Here is a 21,990-nt window from a genome sequence, read left to right on the forward strand (position 1 = left end):
ACAGGAGGATTCCTAAAGGAGGACCTGTAGTCAGCAGTTACCTTATCCGTCAGAGGAGATGGCCAGTGAGCTGGGTCTAATGGAGGAGGAGGAGGAGAAGTGCTTGGTGCTGCTCCATCAGTGCTGGGATGTGCTGCAGATGAAAGACTGAGAAACTGCAGCATCTGAGGACAGAAGAGGAGAATGTGACTGTAGTCTAATCACCACGATTTCAAGAATAAAATGAAATATTATAAATGCAGAGCAGTCCTAGATGCAGAGCCCCTATAGTATTTGCCTATACTGCCTATACTACAGTTCGGCTCTGGTCAGCAGCTTCTCTCGTGTCCCCTGCTGGTCCTAGCTTTCTTTGGCGCTCTGAATCCGATCGGAACCGCGAAGACAGAAGTGGCAGATCAGAACCACGTATTACAAGAAAATAGGTTCGGCAGAATACTGGGGGGTGTTTGTAGCCACATTTTTGTCTTTATCTCCAACAGAAATTTGTTAGTGTTAATACAAGAAAATGAGACAAAAAAAAAAGGCAGGTTGTCAAGCCCCCATAGGGCCCTATGAGTGCACGTGCCTGATTCGATTTGGATTTTAGAAGGGGGACAAGGGAAAAATGGCGTTTTAGGGGGTCCTCAAGACTGTTTTGTTATTTTTAAATCTTTTTTTTAAGCACTCCTTTCTCTTAGTTTCTGTAGATTTGCTCTCAAGACATGTAAGTTTACATGTAAGTTTTTTAGTTAGTATTTTGTTTGTGGATAATTTGAAATATGATGGGCGGTACATTAAATGTTCACCAATTCTAACATGACCTGTATTCGGCCTCGCGTATGTTTGTAAATGTGGCTCTGAAAGAGTCAGGGTCTCAGCAGCAACCTTCAGTGCACGTCACTGCTCTGAACATCCTCCCTGTCCTCCATGCATTGCAAATGAGATACGCACAGACTCATTTAGTGGTAGCTCCGCCCACACGCAGCTGAGGCGTCAAGCTTTTAACACATTTTTGGACAGGCGTTGAGCTATGGCAAGCAAAAGCTTTCATAAATCGGAAAAGTGGCGTAAAGAATGGTGTTTTGGCCATCAAAAATGAAGCAGTGGAGGAGAGGCGGTACCTCCATAAAGTCTTAACAGCTTCTCTTATATAAATTACCGTTTGTTTCCCTTCCACACTTCAACATCTCCTTGTCTTTCTTCTGACTTTGACAGTTAAGTAAGGGTTAATGGCTGACGAAGTATGCATTAACACTTTTTAACGCACGCTGTGGAAGCCTGAACCGTCCTCCGCGAAGTGCGTTAAAAAGTGATAATGCACACTTCGAAGGCCATTAACCCGCTTATACCATGGTCACTTACAAAAGAAATAAATAGTAACCCATTTTTAGTCCTTAATTCTTGTTTTTTTCCAATTTGGCTCGCTTATCTCACAAAAAGTGAACTATTTGTTACGTGGCTGAACCACGTAACAAATAGTTTGCATCGCGCCGCACCACCGCTGCAGTCAAGATTCAGCAATATATATATATATATATGCTGATCTTTCCGATGGGTTGAATAAAGCATCAGTTCAGAGAGAAAGTTCACCTCTTACTGCTTGTTTTTGTCTAAAGGATGAAGCAACAGCTTGTTTTAAAGAAGCCAGCGCAGTGATACAAAACATTTAAGCTAGGTGACCGGATCTTCTTTTTTCACCGTGTGGTTATCCTGTGGTATATCACTTTTTAATGCACACCCAGCAGCCAATCAGAATCGAGTATTCACACGGACCATGGTATAACACATTTTAAAAGTGCAATCTCTTGACAAGATAATAAATGTAAATCTGGTTTTAATTTGCATTCAACTAAAAGGCTTTCCTGTTATTTTCCTCATTGAAAATGTAACTTTATGTAAAACAAATTTGCAATCATTACAGTCGCTTAGCAACCCCTAAGCTACCTGCCCCTCGCCCAGGTGTCGCTAATTAACAACTTGAAAGGTTAAATATACAAAACTACAAAGTAAACGAGGGAATGTGCAAATAAACTACATTTTGGTTCCTATAGTAACGCTTTCAAATAAGCTACAGTGAAGCTGAATCTATCAAACTAAAACCAGTGTCCACTGATTGAAGTAAGTTCAAATTAGGATACATAAAACATGTTAATACAATTCTAAATAAAAGTTCAAACTATAAAGAAAATACATCATGTCTTGTTAAAAAAAAAAAAACAGAGCTATACCTAGGTTTACATGCATTGAATTATGAAAGAAAAAAATGGTAAAATGAGCAGAGTAAAAATGCAGACATAGAAAAATAAGAAATTCCTATTCTGAATATGGTAGTCGGTAAAGGTACAGCACTTTTGGTAAACAACGTAATTTTCTTTGTTGGGATCAGACAGGTCTAAACCATCACAATTTTCCAGTTATTTCTTGTTTATAATATATTTTTAGAACACTTTAAAGCTAACTTATGAGAAATTATTCACAAGCAATTCACGATCTTATGAAATATTGGAAATATTCTAAATATGATGTTTCGCTGTCAGGACAAAACAAAAACCTCTTCACTATGAATTTAAATTAACTTAACCTTTTTAAGACTTTTAGTACCAATTTGCTACACAGCAATGTAAAAGCCAATTCAAACCCAAATGGGTGGACAAACCCTCAACTTTATTATCTATTATTATATAATTGATATAGATAGTTGTGTTTGGTTACAATATTGTGTACATTTAACCAACAAACAGCCAAATAACTGGAAAGAGAAAGTCTAATTATTAATGTCCACACAGAATGCAGTTGTTAAGTAATCTTCAATGTTTGTCCGCTGGCTCTCAGGATTTGAAATGAATGAAAAAACTGTACATTTTGAGAAACAAGTCTGAAAAATAACACTGTAGAACAAATGAAACAAAAAGAAAAACAAACCAAAATAAAGCACAGAATCCTGGGTGGGGAAGACACACACATAAAAAAAAAACCTAATAGAGCAGGCAAGAAGAGGAGCAATCTGAATGATTCTTTTAAGGGAAAAGAAACATAAAGGGAAGCAGTAATTGCAAATTTCCTCGGTAACAGGTACCATGATTTAAGGGGAAGGAACAGTGTCCATTCTCAGGGACAGAATATGACGCGACCCCAGTGACCCTTGCCGGTGAAAGCACATATGAAGAGAAGCAACCCTCGTCACCTTCCTCAGGGACAGTACACTTGAAGAGGAGTGTCCTGGCAACCCTCCACAGGTACAAGGCACATTCTGAAGAAGAATGGCCCTTGTGACCCCCTCCTCAGGGAAAGGACACTTGAAGAAGAACAAGCCCTAGTTACCCCTCCACAGGGACAAGGCACATGAAGAGGAGCAGCCCTGGCGACCCTACTTAGGTGCAAAGTATATCTTGAAGAGAATTGGCCCTGGTAACCCCCCCCCCCCCCCCCCCCCCCCAAGGGGCAGGACACCTGAAGAGGAGCAGCCCTGGTGACCCCCTCTCAGGTACAAAGCACATCTTGAAGAAGAGCAGCCCTGGTGACCCCCCCTCAGGGACAGGACACATGAAGAGGAGGAGCCCTAGTCACCCTCCTCAGGGTCAGGACACCAGAAGAAGAGCAGCCCTGGTGACCCCCCTCAGGTAATTCAATTCAATTTTATTTATTTAGCCCAATTTCACAACAACAATGGGCTCAATGGGCTTCGTACCGGTAATTGTAAAGTAAACATACAATCACCCCTAAACTTAAACAGAGCAAAAACCATGACTTAACGGGAGTACCAAAAGGGGACAACACAGATGATCTGAAAACCAAGCACCTAAACATGTTGAGGGTCATTACAACAGACAACTCATTATCAAATGAAACCAGGTGAGATTGTGACAGGAAGAAAAGCAAGCCTAAAAGACAAGCAACACAAGAACCAAGTAAACAACAGAAATACAAACCAAAACTAAGGAGTCATTCTCCACACCGTCTCCTTTGACTTGAAGGTCAAAAAGGAGTTCACAATAGGGATTTATTCTTTTTACTGCTCCAGCGCTACTTGCACAATGTTCATGTTCTAAAGAATTACAGCCAAAATATCTGGATTGCAAATTTCAGAAAAGTGACACGCTCATAGTCAGAGTTTGACAGTTATACAGTATTTCAAAACTGGAGGGCAAATGTGGCGTTAAAACCACCAGAGGACTGCGTTTGTGTCATTGGTGAATCTTTGGGTATTTTTTTCAGATGGACGCCCGTATCCTCATTTGTGATGATAAACCAATTCCTTTTAGATCTAAAGGTGTGCTTGGCTTCATTTATTAATATTTCGCTGGTGAAAGTGTCCGACTAAGAAGTAGTTAAAAACCGATCGAACAAACTTGCGTGTTGCTGCAGCCTTGGGCAGAGCCTTCATGAGCTGACGCCCTTATGCCTTGAAAGTGTTTAGCTGCATTGAAAGCTCTAACAGTTGAAATAGAATTTCCAAATGAAATTTTAGCATGACAGAACATGAGTGCACCTCAGACTCCCTTTGCTCTCTCAGTGTTTTGTCTCCTCTTCTCCTATAGAAGCATTGAGTGGTCTAATGCTACGTTTATACCGGCATTGGCACGTTCAAGCAGTAACATCCGATGAAAAGCCTATTTAAACACATTTCTGGCTTCTGCATTCAAAACTCTAGCGTTTACATGTCACCGCACAAGTTCTTATGACCGTTTTCAGGCTCTACATACAAAACGGGCGGCCACTGAACGGGCTTTGAAGGTTAGGACACAGTTTGACCAATCAGGGACTCGGATTTGATAGTGACGTATGGATAGTGTCCTTTTAAGTCACAGAAGTACCAAATGGTTGCAAATTGATCATGGAGGAGAAAGTAATGATTGCGTTTTGTGCCCAGATGAAATTCTATGACACCGAATCATAAATTTCATATATCAGAATAGAGCTGTGAGAGAAAAAGCCTGGAGCAAGATTCACGAGATTTGCACCGCTATAACATTAAAACCAAGCCTCTTTCAAGTGTGGGTACATGCACTAGTGTTGTGTAGCAACCATCCAGTGTGAACACCGTATGCTAAAATCACGGTCAAGAACCCGTGTTCTTTTGAAAGCACGACATGCCCAGACTGTCCCTGATAGTACTGCTCTGCCTTTAAAAAAGTGAAAGGAGAGGATGACTGCTGATGCCATCAGACGACACACGCCACCAAAAACCAAACTGCAGGAGTTCCCACATGGGGCAGATGTGGTGCAGAAGTAGGATCGGTCGACCCCGGAAGGTTTGATTTCCAACCTGCCTGCCCGTGTATTGAAGCATCCATGGGCAGGACACTAAACTCCCAAATTACTCCTGGTAGTTATAGATTGGTGCCGCCATCAGTGTGTGAATGTGTGTGTGCGTAAAGGCCTTCTAAGAAGGTGGAGCTCTATAAAAGTGTTCAGTACGCTCTTTACCTAAATGAAACTTTGCATCTCTTTATGTCTGTGGATCTCCTCCCATCACGCCGAAAGCTCACCCACCTGAACTGTGACTCGGCTGTCCCGGTGACACTGCTGCAGGCCGCTGCAAATATCACCTTTCCGTTCTATCTCCAAGATCTGCTTTTCCAGTAAACAGGGGAACATGTAATTCAATATGCAGTGTTGGGTGGTTCGCTTTCAGAGGACATCTGGGTGACATGGCCTCAGAAATTGATAATGGTCACATAAAGATGATATTTGCACTCGGATGTCACCTTTTTTTTTTTTTTTTGAGATATAATGCTTGAAATCACACAAAAACACCAAACAGGAAGCAGACACTCGACGGTGTGGCAGCTCAACACCCTCTGAACCGCAAACTACCATCATCTATTGTACTTTTTAACTCCACTTTTGAATTTCCAAAAAATAACGATACCAAAACAATGTGACATCTACTAACTTTCAATGCATAACTTGGCTGTTATGATGAACCAAGAACTCATGCGTGGATGCTGCACTTGCAGCTTACACGTTACAATTTATCGCCAATGATGACAATATTGAACTGGATCCTGCACTAGAAAATGAAACGGTATTTGGTTGTACTACTGTAATACTGTTGTTGGTCCCCCTGGCCTTTTGTAATTTGTTCCAGTGTTTGTGTTCTCTTTTTGCACTTTAATATCAGAGTATTGCCTCAATTTAAGATCTGAGATAAAGTTCTATTTCATTTTGTGGGATTAACTCACCGGGTTGCCTCTCTCAAGGTATTTGTTGATGTTTTTTTGTTTTTTTTTGTTTTATCTATGAATTATTTACAGGCTTCAAAAGCATCGGGCTAGAAGACCGCACGTTCTGTCTCTCTCAGCAATCTCAGTCAGATGTTTAATTTGGCCTGCTAGCGTAGAATAGCGCTCAACACAACTGGGATTCGGCGGTGTAATTTCCCTGAAGGAGGAGCATGTTGAATTGGAGAGTAATGATAGAAGGAGGTGCCGAATGGTCGAGGCGGTGAAAATATATACAGTCAAGCACTCAGAGACGTCACGGATCGCAGCTCCTTTGTGAAAAAAGCTCGGAAGATTCGGTTGCCAGTCCAAATCCATCCATTTATTGGGCAATTTTTCATAATTCAACTAAAAAGTTCAGCAGGTCTGTTAATGAACGACTCCCTGTTTTTTCTTTACACTCCGCAGCACTTTTTAAAAATGCTAATGGACTCCAACAAGCACCTGAGCGCGGATGAAAGTGCCCTAATTCCTGCTCAAAAGGTCACTGAAATGAGTAATAGTGGTATAAGCACCTGAAAGCTATTCCCTTGTTAGATTTGACAAAGGGAGGCTGCCATTCTCCCCTTAAAAATAGTGTTGGGTGATAAATGATCATTTGTGGAGCTCGCCTCCGATCGGCACCGACTTCTCTTCTGACATAATTTCACTGCTGGCTGATTTACATAGCAAAAGTTGTCCCCCAACCCATTTGAAATGAACCTTTTCCTCACACAGAGAAAAGCTCTCTCTGTGTTTCTAAAGCTAATTAGTTGTCCAGGCGTTCCGGTTCCATCATGTGTGCTCAGAATCAGCACAATGTGAAATGTCTGCACGGCTACGCTTTTGCTTTCTGACTTTGTGACACGTGCTGAAGGCGGCTCCGCCGGCCTCTGGACCGCGCCTCGGCATGTGCCGGAGTCCTTCTGGGGAGGGTCGCAGAAGGTGCTCCTGGCGTGGATGTGGGGCTGCAGAGCCGGGATCACGGTGACAGTTTCAGGTGGAGGAGTCTATTAATAGTTTACCTCTCAGCCAAAGCATTTAATCATTCCTGGTGTCTGAGGGCTTCCTGCTTCAAAGAGAAGAGGTGAAGTTATGCGTCTCAATCTACTCCTTCATGTTTCACGCTGTTGAGGATTATAAATAAAAGGACAGACTTTGACCTGAGCTATTAGTTACCCGGGATCCTGTGGGGGGATGGTGCTCCGTCTTCTGTCAGCTCGTGCTGTTCTGCTCTCGGAGAGCATCCCGATTACAATCAGAGTCTTCGGGAAACATGGTGAGATGTGATCCCAGCCGCCTGCCACCGAAGAGCGGGGAAGACAGAGCAACAAAAGCAAAACAATCAGCCAGAAGGGAACGCCAGGGTAAAATACGATGAAGAATTTGACAGAGGGTCAAGCTTTGGGTCACCCCGAAGGACCGTTCTGTTGTTTGCCCCCCCTCGCCCTGTTTTGACCACACAAACCGGTCGGGGGTCTCCGGAGAGGAGGCTCTCTGACAGAGGAAAAACAGGGAGCCTGAAAGCTCTCACTCTCTTGCCTTTCCCGCGGGCCAATAGATGGGCCCAGCATATGCCAAATCACGCTGTCAGTGCTGCTTGTTGTTGGAAAGACCTTTGATCCCCAACAAATACAGGGAAGAGTCTCAACGCACCTGCCTTGGGGCGGAAAGCAATGTGGACGCGGAACGGGGTCAGGCTCTGTAGAAAAGGCAGTCAAATTAAAGCTCTATTGCTGTCTTTACGGCTTCATTCCCTTTGGCAATTACATTATGCAAGTGAAATGACACAGCTTTGTTCCCGTTATGAGTGAAGCCTCATGTCTGACGTGCTGAAAATGAAGCGAAACATGTCAGTCTAGTCTCGGAAATATCCCCGCATTTGCAAATAAACCACTTTGCTTTTGAATTTTTTTTTCTTCTATCAAATGCAGATTGACGGGCCTCTCTTGAAATTAACGATTTTTGTTTTCCTGCGACCGCTCCGTCGCCAGCCACCCGAATCCTCGCACATTGACTTTTTCTCCACAGATTGCAACTCATCCATTTTTTTTTAATTGCGTTCATTTTTACCTGAGTCCCACCGGACCTGCAAGCGGCGGTTGGTCGTTGTCATCCCTCTGTGCTGACAGGGAGGTGGGGGGTGGGGAGAAAAAGAGAGGGTGGCGTCATGCCACTTTCCACCCCAAGCTGATGTGTCAGGCTTATCACACAGCCGAGCGATCCGGAGGTGACATCCTCCACTGAATCACTGACATTTCACGGACGGTGCAAATCTATCCATCTTTGTCAAGCATCCGCCACGAATTTAGCATTTCCCGAGTTAGCATATTGATCAGAAAGAAACGCATGAGTGAGGACTTCTTGTTTCCCTCTCCTAAGAATGGGTGTTGTGAGTCCGTCAAAGTTTACTGCAGCAGGCCCAAAGCTGCTGCTCATTACAGATGCACCGCATGTGAAGGGCTTCAGAGAGACCCTCATTGCTCTTCACTGGGTTCCTTCACTCCTCCAGTCATGTTAGGCGGCATTTTGTCTTTGCGTTGAACCCTACTGGGGTCATTTTTTTCCTCAGTTCTTAAAGGTAATATTATGAAGTCTGATCACCCACAACTGTGAACCAACACAGGTCTGGTACTCCGAAACCATTTCTCCACATTTGTCAAACTAAAAGACTCGCTACATATAAAAAAAAGAACAAGATAATAATAATACTAATAATAAACTTTATTTGTATAGTACCTTTCAAGATAAAAATCACAAAGTGTTTCACAGTAAAACACAGAATATAAAAAAATAATTATGAAAAAGATTTTTAGCTGCTTTTTAAAGAAAACACTGAGTCTGCAGATCTGAGGCTGAGAGGAAGGGAGTTCCAGAGCGATGGAGCCGCTGCTGCAAAGACTCTGTCACCTTTAGTTTTTAACCGGGTTCTCTTAAAAACCAGCAGACCTGGTCACGTGATCTAAGGGACATGCTGGGAGTGTACGGCTGCAAAAGGTCTTTTATATAGACCGGAGCTTCGTTATTAAGAGCTGTGTATGTAAAAACCAGGATTTTAAAATGCACTCGGAACCGGATGGGGAGCCAGTGCAGCTGGGCTAACAACGGGGTGATGAGTGAAAACTTGGATGAATTAGTTAAAAGCCTTGCAGCAACATTCTGGACAACCTGGAGCCGTTCTAAAGATTTTTTTGCTTAAACACGTGAAGATGGCGAGATTTTTCCACGGAAGAGATCCCAGACATGTCATGACCTTGTTGGGGCCACTAAATCCGCGCTTCTCTCACATGCTTAAGCCTTAGTCACGTGCATCTGTACAAGCGTTAATCTGTACCTGTGCTGTGGGTTTTTGGGTTGCCCGTGAAGGTTTATAAAGAAGAGTGGCTGCATCTGAAGAGGAGTGCAGGTGTGTCCTCCAATTCCATTGAGGCTGGTACGGTCACCTTAAGGTACATCATGAAAATGCAACGTACCATTGTCGTATGTGTGGTAAGAGTATTATAAAATATTTGGAAGGTTAAAAGAACTTGCACGCTGTCCTTACGCTGCACTCTAGTCATTAATAAGGTTAGAGTACTGGCCCCTTACTGACCGTGAGAATGCCGCACATTGAGTTTGGAGTTGAAATGTACCTTTGGACGCCTGTCCACACAAGTCATACTGTACGCAAGGAGCACAAACGTATCTCTTGAAATACGCTAACGGGATCCTTGCGCGAATCAGAAAGCGTCCCAAAACATTCTCAGGTTAGTTTTAGGGATTCAGAAAGTGCTCTGTGACAACTGGTGAACCATATGGGCCTTGTCCAACAGTATTTGGGGAGACTCCAGCAACCAAGTGACCCTGAATATGAAAAAGCAGGTTTAGAAAATGGCGTTAAAGAAAATTCAGACTGTAATAAATCTTTGTGGAAATATGAAACTAAGTTGAGACAGATTGGAGACTAAAATGAGAAAATAAATGAAAAACAACTCTTGTTTAACATTCATGACAACATATTGTGTCACTAGTGTCACTCAACAGGTTTTAAAAACTAAATAATGACAATCAAAAAATCAACAAAACACTTTTAGTGTTTTGTTGATTTTTTAATTTTTGATTTTGATTTCAAAAAACATTTATAGTGTGATGTTAAAGAGGACAAAGGATTGGAAATAAAAGTACTAATTATGAATATTTAGAATAATTATTAGCATTGTTTGGTTATTTTTATTGCTTTTTAAAATCTTTTGTTAAGAATGTTCCTTTTATTTTCAGTATTGTCATTTGGATGTTTGAAAGAAATCAATATAAAATCAAATTTAAAGGAAAGAAAATATTTTTTTTAGCTTTTCAAAAAAATCTATTTTAAAAGGACTGTAAAAGATTGAAAATGACAAAAATTAAATGTATGTAATAAAATCTGTAAAATGCAAAAATAAATAAGAAATGTCAAATAATTGGACACACTATCTTTTACAATTTAAAACAAGAGATTGTACCCATTTGTGTTTGACTCCGCCCCTTAAAATCAGCAGCTGTGAACAGAGTTGAAAATGAAAAAAGACGATTTTCCTCAAAAAAGATTCATAAAAGTAAAAATATGAAGAAGATACTTAACATTTTCCTTTTTCTTGTCTGATTTGCAGTATTTGATGTGACATCTAAATGAACTTCCTGTTTCCACATTCCCGCTCGTCATGGTGATCATGTGAACGGCAACAGACGACAAGACAGACCTGCCCAACCCTGGATTACAATTTATCAGGTGCTTTAAGAAACAAAGAGAATGCGAATGAAAGAGGGCAAGTGGGGACCCGTCCACAGAGTCTGGAGGATTTGATAAACAAGTTTACATAGCAGAAAGTCTTTTGTCTACGTGGAACTGTCTTGGTCTTGGCATTGCTAGCTGCACACCTTTCACCACCTTGTTATCTATGATTTCTCTTCTTCTTCTTTGCACATTTTTTTTTTATCTTTTAAGGCTGATCTTTCTCACAGAGCAGCTGATCTGCTTCCTCAGATCATCATTTTAGGAGATATCCCTTTGTTGTTCACTTTGAGGTTAACCAGCAACTAGGTCACCATAGCTTCATAGATTTTTGTCTTGAAAAGACTGAACCGGGTCTCTGCTGGTAAATACTCGAATCTCTGTGTGAAATCTGAAGTGGCAGTTTGGTGAGGAAAGAGGCGAGAAGGAAGGCGGGCTCTGGGACCTGCTGCTGACATGTCAGGCCTGTAGTCAAAGCACAAGCGCCTTCTGCCACACTCGACTGTTGGGAGTCTTGCCCGCTGGCTGCTCTCCACACAGGTAAACAAAGCAAGCACATGCAAACATGAAATCTGATGTCATTTGACAAAAAAGAATTGCACTGCAGTGGATCTCTGAATGAACGAACAACCAAAAGCCCTGGCGTGTCCTGACACGACCCCGATAACAGTCGACTGCTCGCCCTCCTTTTGGTAATCTGTGGGAGTTACAAACCTCCCATTTAAAAGGAACAGTCTGTGGGAGAACATTTGACCTACTTTTCAAAGCCCTCACCCAAACCCTAACGTTCCATGTTCCAACCGCCAATTACTTGTTTCCTAATATAGATTTCATTCATCCATCCTAAAATCCATCTGAAAATGTGTCTATCACCCATCCATCGCTCCATCCATCTTTCAAATTTCCAGACAAACCTGCTTAATCCCTGTTTGAAAATGTAGAGTTGCTGGAGCCTATCTCAGCTACTGTTGGGTGAAGACAGGCTACACCACTGTGTCACCATGTCAATTTTCAAACAGTTGGCTCAGTGAATTGAAAAGGACGTCACCCATAGATCTCTACGTCCCTGTTCTGTCAAAGTTCAACTTTTAACCTGCATTCAATGGCCGAACGCTTTGTACGTACAGCCTAAAAGCAAACTTTATGTGTGAAAGGTTAGGGTTCCTCCCACAGTTCAAAAACAAGATTCATTGGTGAATAGATTACTCTAAATTGTCGCCTTTGTGCAACAGTGACCAGGTTAGACCCTGGCAGCCCCGTGACAAGAGAGGGATTGTTACGGCTGTGGCCGTATTTGGTTTTGTTTGGTTCTGTTTGTTTTGTGTATTTCTGTATCAGAGTGGGACCTCTGTGTTCTTGTGCATCTTTGTGTTTGTGTCTGATTATTTTCAGGTGTGCTGGAAAGGGTGTGGCCTCCCATTGGATAAGCTGGTGGAGGCAGCCTTTCAAAACCACCACATGGACCTCCACACCATGAGAAGGGAGCCTTGCAGCAACAGTCTCCACTGCAGCCTGGCCATTTTGTTTCTGTCTTCTCCATTTGTTTTAGTTTGTGTTGCACTTTGTTTTTTCGTCCTTCGTAGTTCTTTACAGTTTGTGGTTTGTGCCCACTCTGTTTAGTCTTTTGGTTTGTAGTTATGTTAAGTGAAGCTGTAGGGGTGAACTGCCAGTTTCTTTAGTACATGTTTTTGTTAGATTAGGGAGGTTAGTGTTTGTCTTTGTTTTCCTTTTTACAGGTTAGATGACATGTTTCAGTTAGGTGGGGTTTTGTTTGTTATTTTTGGCCTTGGTTCACCCTGAAGCCTTTTTGCTTCACTTTTAGTTCTTGTTGGTGGTTGTTTATTTATTTGTAAATAAATTTGGTTATATTTTATGGAGACATTCGTTTGGTGTTTTTGTTATGTTAAATTAGCAGCCAAAACTTTATTTACTTTATGTTATGCCGCCTCGGTGCCCCTAGACTCGGAAGGGGGCGTAACAGGGATACAGCAGATTAAGAAAATGGTTGAAAGGATAGATGGTTGGATGGAAAGATGGATGGATGGATGGATAGTGTAGATGGTCAAAGAGTTACGGTTTTTCAAGGAGCATATGGTATTTTGATGTCACCAGCAAAAGGATTAAATACTGTAGCCTAGAGAAGCCTGGAAAAATCATGTAGTTCCGATGGCCGAACACTTGAGGGCGGTGTTGCCCAAAGAAGACAGGAAAAAACGGAAAAGAAGGAAACTGTCAATATCCTGCTAATCCTCTGACTATAGTAAGAAGTCTTCCTCCCCAATATGATGACATGTCCCAACTATTTTGTAAGTCCCACTTCTTCCTTTTCCTTTTCGTTCCTCTAAATATGCATACGTGTCATTTACCGCCTTTGTGTCACTTCACCACTTTGGTTGAACCAAATGTTAACTACAATCATCGCTCTCAAGGGACCAACAGGCTCAGGTCCAAATAAAGGCCACCAGTGTGACTGCGTCCTTAGTGGGGCATTCACACTAACAGGTAAGCTCCTCGTTTCATCTGCATCATATGGTTTTCATGTATGGTTAATCCGACAGGTGGCAACGCTTGCCAAAACTCTGTGAACTCTGGTTCTTTGAGATTGATGATCCCAGTTCACTACCAAATGAGTTTTAGTACAGTTTACCTCCGTGTAAATGCAGACCTAAGAGGGGAAAAATGACTAAAGAGAAGACGGACAAATCAGGAAAAAGTTATGAAAGTGGGTGAACGTGGCGCAGTATGGAGGTGTATGTGCTTGTTAAGTAGGTGAGGTGTGAAGACTCACAAAACGATTGCAACTTATTGTTTTTTTTTAGTTTTTGTTTTTTAGTGTTCGGTTTTGGAGCCCTGTGTGTGAAAGTTGGTCATCGTGGGAGTAACTGTCCACTCTAAAAATAACCTGCGTTGGATGAAATCGATGTTTTGAGGCTGTAAAGCTCCTTACTAAATACTTTCTGCACTTTTCTCTCTTGTTTAAACTCCCAGTTATAAGGGTGAAAAATGTGATGCACAGTTAATGTGTAATTACGTAGTTTATACACAAGTACCACCAATGTATAACTGTAGCCGCCATGGTCATGTTTATTTATAATTCTCCTTTGTCACGTGATAACTTGAGTCGTCGTTAGGCGCACCTGTCACCTGTTGTAGTTTGGGTTGTTTGGTTTGGTACAGAGAGGTTGCACAGGTCCCGGTATTCTTTTGTTGACCACTTTTCGTATTGTATCTTATGTGTCATCTGTGTCAATGATGACGTGTAAATAAATCATGACACAGCCAGTGGACTTTTTCGTCATTTTTTTTTGGAGAACCTGCTGCAGCCTCTCTAGTGGCTCACAAGCCCACAGTCGCTACATTAACTTTTATATCGAGTACGCGGCGCACACATCACGCTAAAACTTGTGTTACGATCCCAACCCAAAGGAAGGGAGAAGAAGGTGTGACATAAAAAAAAAAAAGGAAGTCTCAGATTGGAGCGATATGCTAATGCACAGCTTTTGATTAGCTGTTAGCTGAACAGGCAAACAAAAGGACAGACGTCAGAAAACAAAGTTAAACAAGTTGTTCACATCAGCCAACAATCAAACTTCACAAAGGAGTTTCAGAGATGTACTCTTAACAACAAACTCCTCCACAGAAGTCCAAAAGGTGGAGGACTGGAGCTTAAAGTTGGAGGTTTCACCATAGCCAAGCTGACCACCAGCAAGAGTGTAACAAAAGCTGCCGACTCGCCCCATCCATCCAAACTCACATGTATAAAGTGATATAAAACATCCAAAGGCTCTAACAATTACATAACCGAATCACTAGTGAATTACATACAGTGTTATATGTGTGGTTTTATTTGTACTTCTTCCGTGTTTTTAACATGGTTCATTTGATACATCTGTGAAAATTTTACGTAAAGACCACATTTTTTCCTCACTTTTTCCACATAAATTCACGTATGACCAGTTTTCATCTGTGTAATATGGCCACAGTGGCTGTGTGACACAGCCTACATAGAGTGAAAACAAAGATCTGCTCAGGATTAACGATTTACGAGATTGGCCAAACTGAACGTACTCTGTTCAGGAGACACGAGACGCAAGAGATTGATTGACATATTCTACAGCCAATCAGGATTCAGACCGCAGTGCAGTGTAAAAAAAAAATAAAATAAAGCAAAACAGTGACACTACTGTATTATTTGGACTATAAAAAACACTTTATAGAAGGGAGCGCTGCATGAAACAAAAAGCCTAGAAAATCTAGAATACACCACCCACAATGCCTGAAGGACTGAAGAGGGAGCAGGTGATTTGACAGAAGGGTTGATGTCAAGCTTTTTAGCGAATTAAGTTGTTCTTCACATTATTCTCTTTTATCTGCAGTAATCAGCCTTCGCAGAGAGTGCAACACGACAAATGAGTCAAACTGTATAATTTTTGAAATTGTTCAGATGGGACACATCAAAACATTAAACAGTACCGAAATTCATACTGGATTAAAAAGTAGTCTGTCAAATATTGAGAATATTATAGGATTTTCAGTGTGCGTCATGGTCTGAAACATACAGAAAATGTGAAATGAATACAAGAGGAGCCAAAGCAGGAGAATTATTACTGAGCCAAGCAGGAATCAGTGTTGTGTTCTCTTATGTTTTACAAACGGGCTTTTATATGCCATGTTTTCGTGCAGTCTCCTGCAGCTTCCCTTGTTTGTATCGGGGCGTGCTCTGTAATAATGAATTAATAATGCAAAAGCTTCAGGGAAATCTGTAACCCCTAAAATTGAGGGACACGACTGCACTTGTGCCTGCGCAAATCAACAGCGACAGAGCAGCACCGGGGATTACAACATCTGCAGCGTGCGGTGTCGAGGTTAACTTGTCCTGTGATTATAAAACACTTTTCCCCGGGAGCAGGTGTTGCACCGACACCATTGTGATCATGTATGGGCAAATGCTGGCACACACTGAAACACACACAACACAACACAGATGCATTCAATCACACAAAGAGAGTCGGAGAGCAGAAAAGGAAAAAAAGAAGAGAAAAATACCGCCTGCTTTTTCACGCGTATGCTTCTGGCCTCTGAGACCCGTGTGAAAACATGAATGAGAATTCTGCAAATCGATGGGGACAACAGATCTAGTGTCTAGCAAATCCACTGCAGACTGACATGTTTTCCATGTAATCTCCTGCATTGTGGAGTGCTGGGAAAGATTATCCTCCTCTGACTGGCTGGTAAAAGCTTGCTTTGCTGTAGTTCATGCCTGCGTGAAGGGAGGGAGCATATGCCTCACTATAAATGATGCCCCCACCTCCTCCCATTCCTCTGTCAGACACTGGATTATGTCCAACATTACCCCCCCCCCCCCCCCACCATCACCCTCACACAAATAAAAGGCTTTCTCTCTCCTCCTCTCCTTTCAAAAATCATTGGATTTATGACAGTGGATTTCAGAAAAGTTCCTCACCAGTTGTGATGGCTGCTAAGTACCCCAGCAGGATTACAGAAGAGGACTTTAGATGTGTGCACTCCAGTGTGCGCAGCAATGCATTGTGGGGTCAGAGTTATCAGCTGAAGAGGGAAAAAGGTACTTTTATTTTGTGCGTAATGCACATTAAGAGCTAACTTTAGAACACGAGCTTTTGTTTTAGGTCTGTGACTAAAAATGACTTTTTATGGACTTATTTTACCAAAACATTTTTCTTGATTTATCAATTTCGCAACAACGTTTTTATATATTATATATTTTATATATTAGCCACTAGGTGTCTTCATGTTTTGTTCAAGAGCACCCAGCTTCAATGTTAAGTCAAGGCAGTGGGGACAAATGCGGTGAGAAGTCCTGCAGCGTGTTTTATGCATTAGGTGCGGCAGTACGTTTTGGGCGGCGAAACATTGAAAATTCTGACATGTATCAAAATTATTGCTGTGCAGTGCTTTAGTCTTAGAGTTGAAGTACCTGAACATTGGCAAAGTTACATTACGCATCAACCAATCAGAACCTCAGCTTTTGTAGCGAGGCCTTGATACTGCTAACAGCAGTTGGACTCCAAAACCAGCATGGATGAGAATTTGATCGTTCTCCTATGATACTTTCTTATTTCTATTGAGAAAATAATAATAAGATCCTCTATTTTTATTCTTATTTTTCTTTTTTTCCATTGTTAGACTAATGCAAGATAGAAAGTCATCAAACTGGATCACAAAGAGACAGAAGTACCGCTGAAAGCGGCTGTCATTCAGATGCAGCTCCTGCAGTAGATGGTGAACATCATTATACTGGGAGAGTCTCTGAATGATCTCATAAACCCTGACATGGAGACGTCATTACCAATGTTTTTGTAGAGCGCTTTAAAATAAACCGGCTCTCTCCACATCATCTGTGTCTTCAATGACGTAGCGATGAGGCTAAAAACTTTTGACGGTAGCTCCTCCCACACACAGCGGGAGCATGAGGCACTTTTGGAAAGGCATCGAGCAGCAAATTTGAACAAATAGAGGTGGCAGATGCCCAAATCTCGGTTGGTGTGAACGTAGCTTTGGACCAAAGCCTCTGAGGCCTCAAAGCTTTGAGGCATATTTTAGTTTTTAAAGCCACACTCTTACATCATCCTTTGATCTGTTTTCAAAGCGTTCCCACTGATCTTTTAATCCTGAAAATGCAGTTTAACGGGAAGAAAATGTTGTTGTAGGACATAGTTTCTGCAGAGTGGTGGTAGTTCAGAATTTTACCTTGTGTGCAGAACTGTTGCTGTCCCTGTTGCTGAGAGCTCAAAGCAGGGGCCGCCTAGCATAGTTTCTATGGCACAAAAACAATTTTTTTCACACTGCATTTGTCGTCTGCCACTGATTTGCTGATTTAAATAAAGAAATACTTAGAAATGTCATTTTGATCTTCATTTTCTAAATGTTTGACCTCAATCAGAAAAATGTTACAAGAACATGTTAAAATACCAAAAACACAATTTTCCTCAGAGTGGGTCTTTAAAGACTACATCCACCCAGAGGAAACCCTGTTATCTGTTTTTACGATGTCCCTTTTTCAAATAATTGGTCTTTCTTTTATGCGTTTTTCACATTTCCATTCTGCCATATTTGTTTGCTTTTTACAGTGTTGTGGCTAGCTGTCACTTGTTCTACTGTATGCTACCAGCAATGCTAACATGATTCATTTTTGTAAAAATAATAGAAAATGTGTTGGATGTGATGGAATATAGTATGTTTTTTAACAACACAATGCATAAAAGTGAACTTTTGCAAACGTTTGCATAGAAATGGATGCAACCTACGTCATATATATGACTTTTGCCTTTCACATGCAAGGAAATAACTTGAATGAAACCATTGGTCAAGTTGACAGTAAGTGAAAACTGCAGCCCCATTTACAAAATTGCATTGTAAATAATTGCAGTTCACATGGAATCTGTAAGGAAATGCAGCAACCACTTTCATCTGATCTGTGAAGAAACGGAATAAAGTTTTTGCATTGCCCGGATCAGGATTTATTCTTTTACACCCGTATTGGCATCTGTGTGTGGGGGTACTCTTGATGTCTAGACACAGGAAGCAGACAGTCACCTTCACAGCCTGCTATCCCTCTAAAGTCCCCGCATTTCTCTGTGTGATGAAGTTGGGTGGTCTGTTCGTGCAGCTGCAAACTCAAGAATCAGTAGAGCGGCACTGACTTGCTGCCTGCAGTCCGTCTGACACAAGGTCTGACTTGGGGCAAGTGTGAGATGAGGACGGGCCAAGTAAGACTCAGTTAATAAAGCTTTAACCGGTTTCTCAGCCTGCCCTTGGAGATCGCTTACATCAAAGCACCAATCAAAAACTGGTGCAGATATAATTTGTCATCAGGGATTTCCTGCAGGAGAATTATAGAGAAGATACAGGCCGATCAATACTATAGATTTTCACTGCAGTGGCTGATTGTCCAATTGCTGTGAAACATGTACCGAGATAAAAGGGCACGCCTGCCATTTGGTAACCGACTGCAGAGTCAGCATAGGGCTTGTCAGATACTTATAGGCTGCTGTGATAGAAAATTATCATGCTGCAGTGTCCAAGTACTATTTAACACATTTTCCCTCCATGGAATGTGATTCATCACAGAGCCGCTTTGCTTTTAAGGGAGATTCACAGCATTATTGTCTGTGACCACACATGAACACTGTTTAAAAGGACAATCACACATGGATGACACTGCAGCACAGGCTGTCAACTAAAAGACGTCATCGACATTTGAGAAAGGACCTTGTAAGAATCCATTTGAATCCCTAAAACTCAATTTTACATGATAATTATTAGGATTCCTCCTCCCTGAGAGGTCTAAGATTTAACCATGTAGACGTCAAACTGCAGTCCTTAAAGGCTGTCATCCTGTAAGTTTTCCAACCATCTTTGCATTTGCAACTTTGTCTTTAGGAACCTGTCTAATCCACTTGAACAAGCACTTAGACTAAAAGTATTTGCCTGTTTTTAGAAGGATGAGTACACGAGTCTTATGACAGGCAGAAACCATGACTGTAGTGTCAAATGCACTAGACTTAACTGAAACTCATCTTTAGATGACCTGTGACTTAACCAGGTTCTCCGGCTTCCTCCCATAGTCCAAAAACATGCTTAATTGGTTATTCTACAGTGGCCCTTGGATATATAATATGTGTGTGTGTGTGTGTGTGATTCTTTGAAAGCAACCTCTTCAGGGAGTACACCACTTTCCCCCAACAGTAGTTGGGATAGGCCCCAGCAACCCTACTACCCTGAAAGGGATTCAGTGGATTTGAAAGAGATTGATGGATGGACTTGAAGTGGCTTGAAATACTTTTTGGGCTCTTTGAACAATGCTATAAAGCGAGTCTCGCTATGATCTGCAGTTACATTTTTAAGACTTGGAAGTTGAATTAGCTCAGAGACTTGGAGCTTGAGTCAGAGTTGTCCCTTTGCCATGTGAGAATTGGTACAAACCTGGGCTTTCTGTCAGAGACTTAGATACTTGACCTGAACTTGTCTATCTGAGACTTGAGATGATCCATCCATCCATCCATCCATCCATCCATCCATCCATCCATCCATCCATCCATCCATCCATCCATCCATCCATCCATCCATCCATCCATCCATCCATCCATCCATCCATCCATCCATCCATCCATCCATCCATCCATCCATCCATCCATCCAGAGTCAAACCTGGCTACTATTGGGCAAAGGCGGGGCACACCCTGATCAGGTCACCAGTCTGTTGCAGGGCCACACACATACACAATCATGTGCACACCAAGGGACAATTTAGAGTAATCAACCTATGAAACACGTTTTTGGTCTCTGGAGGAAGCTAGAGTACCCAGAGGTCCCAGCAAGGATTTGAACCAGGACCTTCTTGGTGTCAGGCGAATGCACAGCACCACTGTGCACCCATTTGAAATCATTTTGCAGATTTTAATAGTTGCTAATGCAAACAAAGAAGCCTTTAAATCAGGAGTGTTCAGTCCTAATCCCTAACGACTGAAGTCCTGCTATTCTTTCAGGCATCTCTGCCACAGCTATTGTCAGATTAGGGTTTTTCACCCAAAAAGAAGTGACCAATGACAAAAAACCTGGACACACAAAGGATGAGACTGGGCCTCTCTGCTCAACAGATAATAGAGTTAGTTGTGGTGTTCCACACAGTCCCGCCCTGGGATCTAACGTTTTTTTGGATAAATAGTCTATTTTTTTTGTATTTCATATTAAAAATAGACATTACTTATTTTGGAATGGTAATGCTGTTGACTGTTTATGAGAACTGTACTGAGGGAATTTGACGGACCCACAGGAAATGGCTAATTTCCGGTTCCAACCAAATGAAGACAATTCAGTCCCCATTTTTTTTTTGTGTGATACGGATGCTGCCATTTTGGAGCCAAATATCGTCAGTAAGCAGTGATTGCTCCGACGTCTGTCAATCAAAGGTTTCAAACGTTTAAGGGGGGGAGCAGCAGGCACCACTTACTTTTATCGAGGCATCTGAGTGGCCAATTTAAGCCTTGGATAAATTTTACTACAGAAAAAATATCATGAAAAAAATCTGGATTATCAAGAGCATCTTAAACACACAGATAGCAGATCAAGAATGTTTATTCTGACAAATAGAATGAGTGATAGCTGTTTATTTCTCTATAGAAATCTTGGAATTTTGACTTCTTGGAACCAGTGGGTAATTCTTGTTTGTATCGCAAGGGGAGAGGGGCCACTCAGTCCAGTTCTCACATACAGTCAATGGGTAATGCCAATTTTGTCCTGAAAAAATTAAGCAAGAATTTAAAAAAATAATGCATGATAAACTAAAAGGCCATCATTTTTTACTTTCTGGATCTCAAAGATTAAAAACTAATAATCAGATATCCACAGTGGAGTCATTTTACCCTGTTTTGCTTCATTTATTTATTCTACAAATTTTTCTAGGTTTTTGAAGCAACGTCCACAGTGAGAGACTGATCACTCACCCCGATCACTACCTTGGAGATATGGGACAACACAAACCACAACCTTGCAAATATACTTCTTGATGTCCCAGGTTTGTTGTTTTTAAGGAACAGTTTTCTGAAGGGCCATTATGAAATGGTAGAAGTTCTTTTATAATAAAAACCAAGGGGACAAATCCATCTGAGATTGGTAATCCACAGTTTTTGGACATAATGTTGACTTTTCTGTTTGAACTTTCTCTGTAGCATCAACATAAAGTGACAGCATGCTTGGTAGAGTATGAATCATTCATAATTACTTTGCTGTTTTTATGCAATTCATTAAGTACGGTGGCCCAGAAGGGATACAACACAACACATTAACTTTATACACAACACACTAACTTTACACATAACACATTAACTTTACACACAACACATTAACTTTAAACACAACACATTAACTTTACACACAACACATTAACTTTATACACAACACATTAACTTTACACACAACACATTAACTTTAAACACAACACATTAACTTTACACACAACACATTAACTTTATACACAACACATTAACTTTACACACAACACATTAACTCACAACACAAC

General features: G+C 41.4%; 1 long non-coding RNA gene across 1 annotated transcript in view; it reads left to right on the forward strand.

The window, feature by feature from the left end:
• The window catches only part of LOC144993900 (uncharacterized), a 30,890-nt gene extending 16,404 nt beyond the window's left edge, over positions 1-14,486 (forward strand). Inside the window, exon 2 of the long non-coding RNA XR_013657194.1 lies at positions 10,811-14,486. This is a non-coding gene — a long non-coding RNA (uncharacterized LOC144993900). The remainder of the gene's footprint in view (positions 1-10,810) is intronic.
• The last annotated feature ends 7,504 nt before the right edge of the window (positions 14,487-21,990 follow it).

The sequence above is a fragment of the Oryzias latipes genome, chromosome 7 (genome assembly GCF_053564925.1).
Source record: "Oryzias latipes strain Hd-rR chromosome 7, Olatipes_Hd-rR_3.1".
NCBI lineage: Eukaryota > Metazoa > Chordata > Actinopteri > Beloniformes > Adrianichthyidae > Oryzias > Oryzias latipes.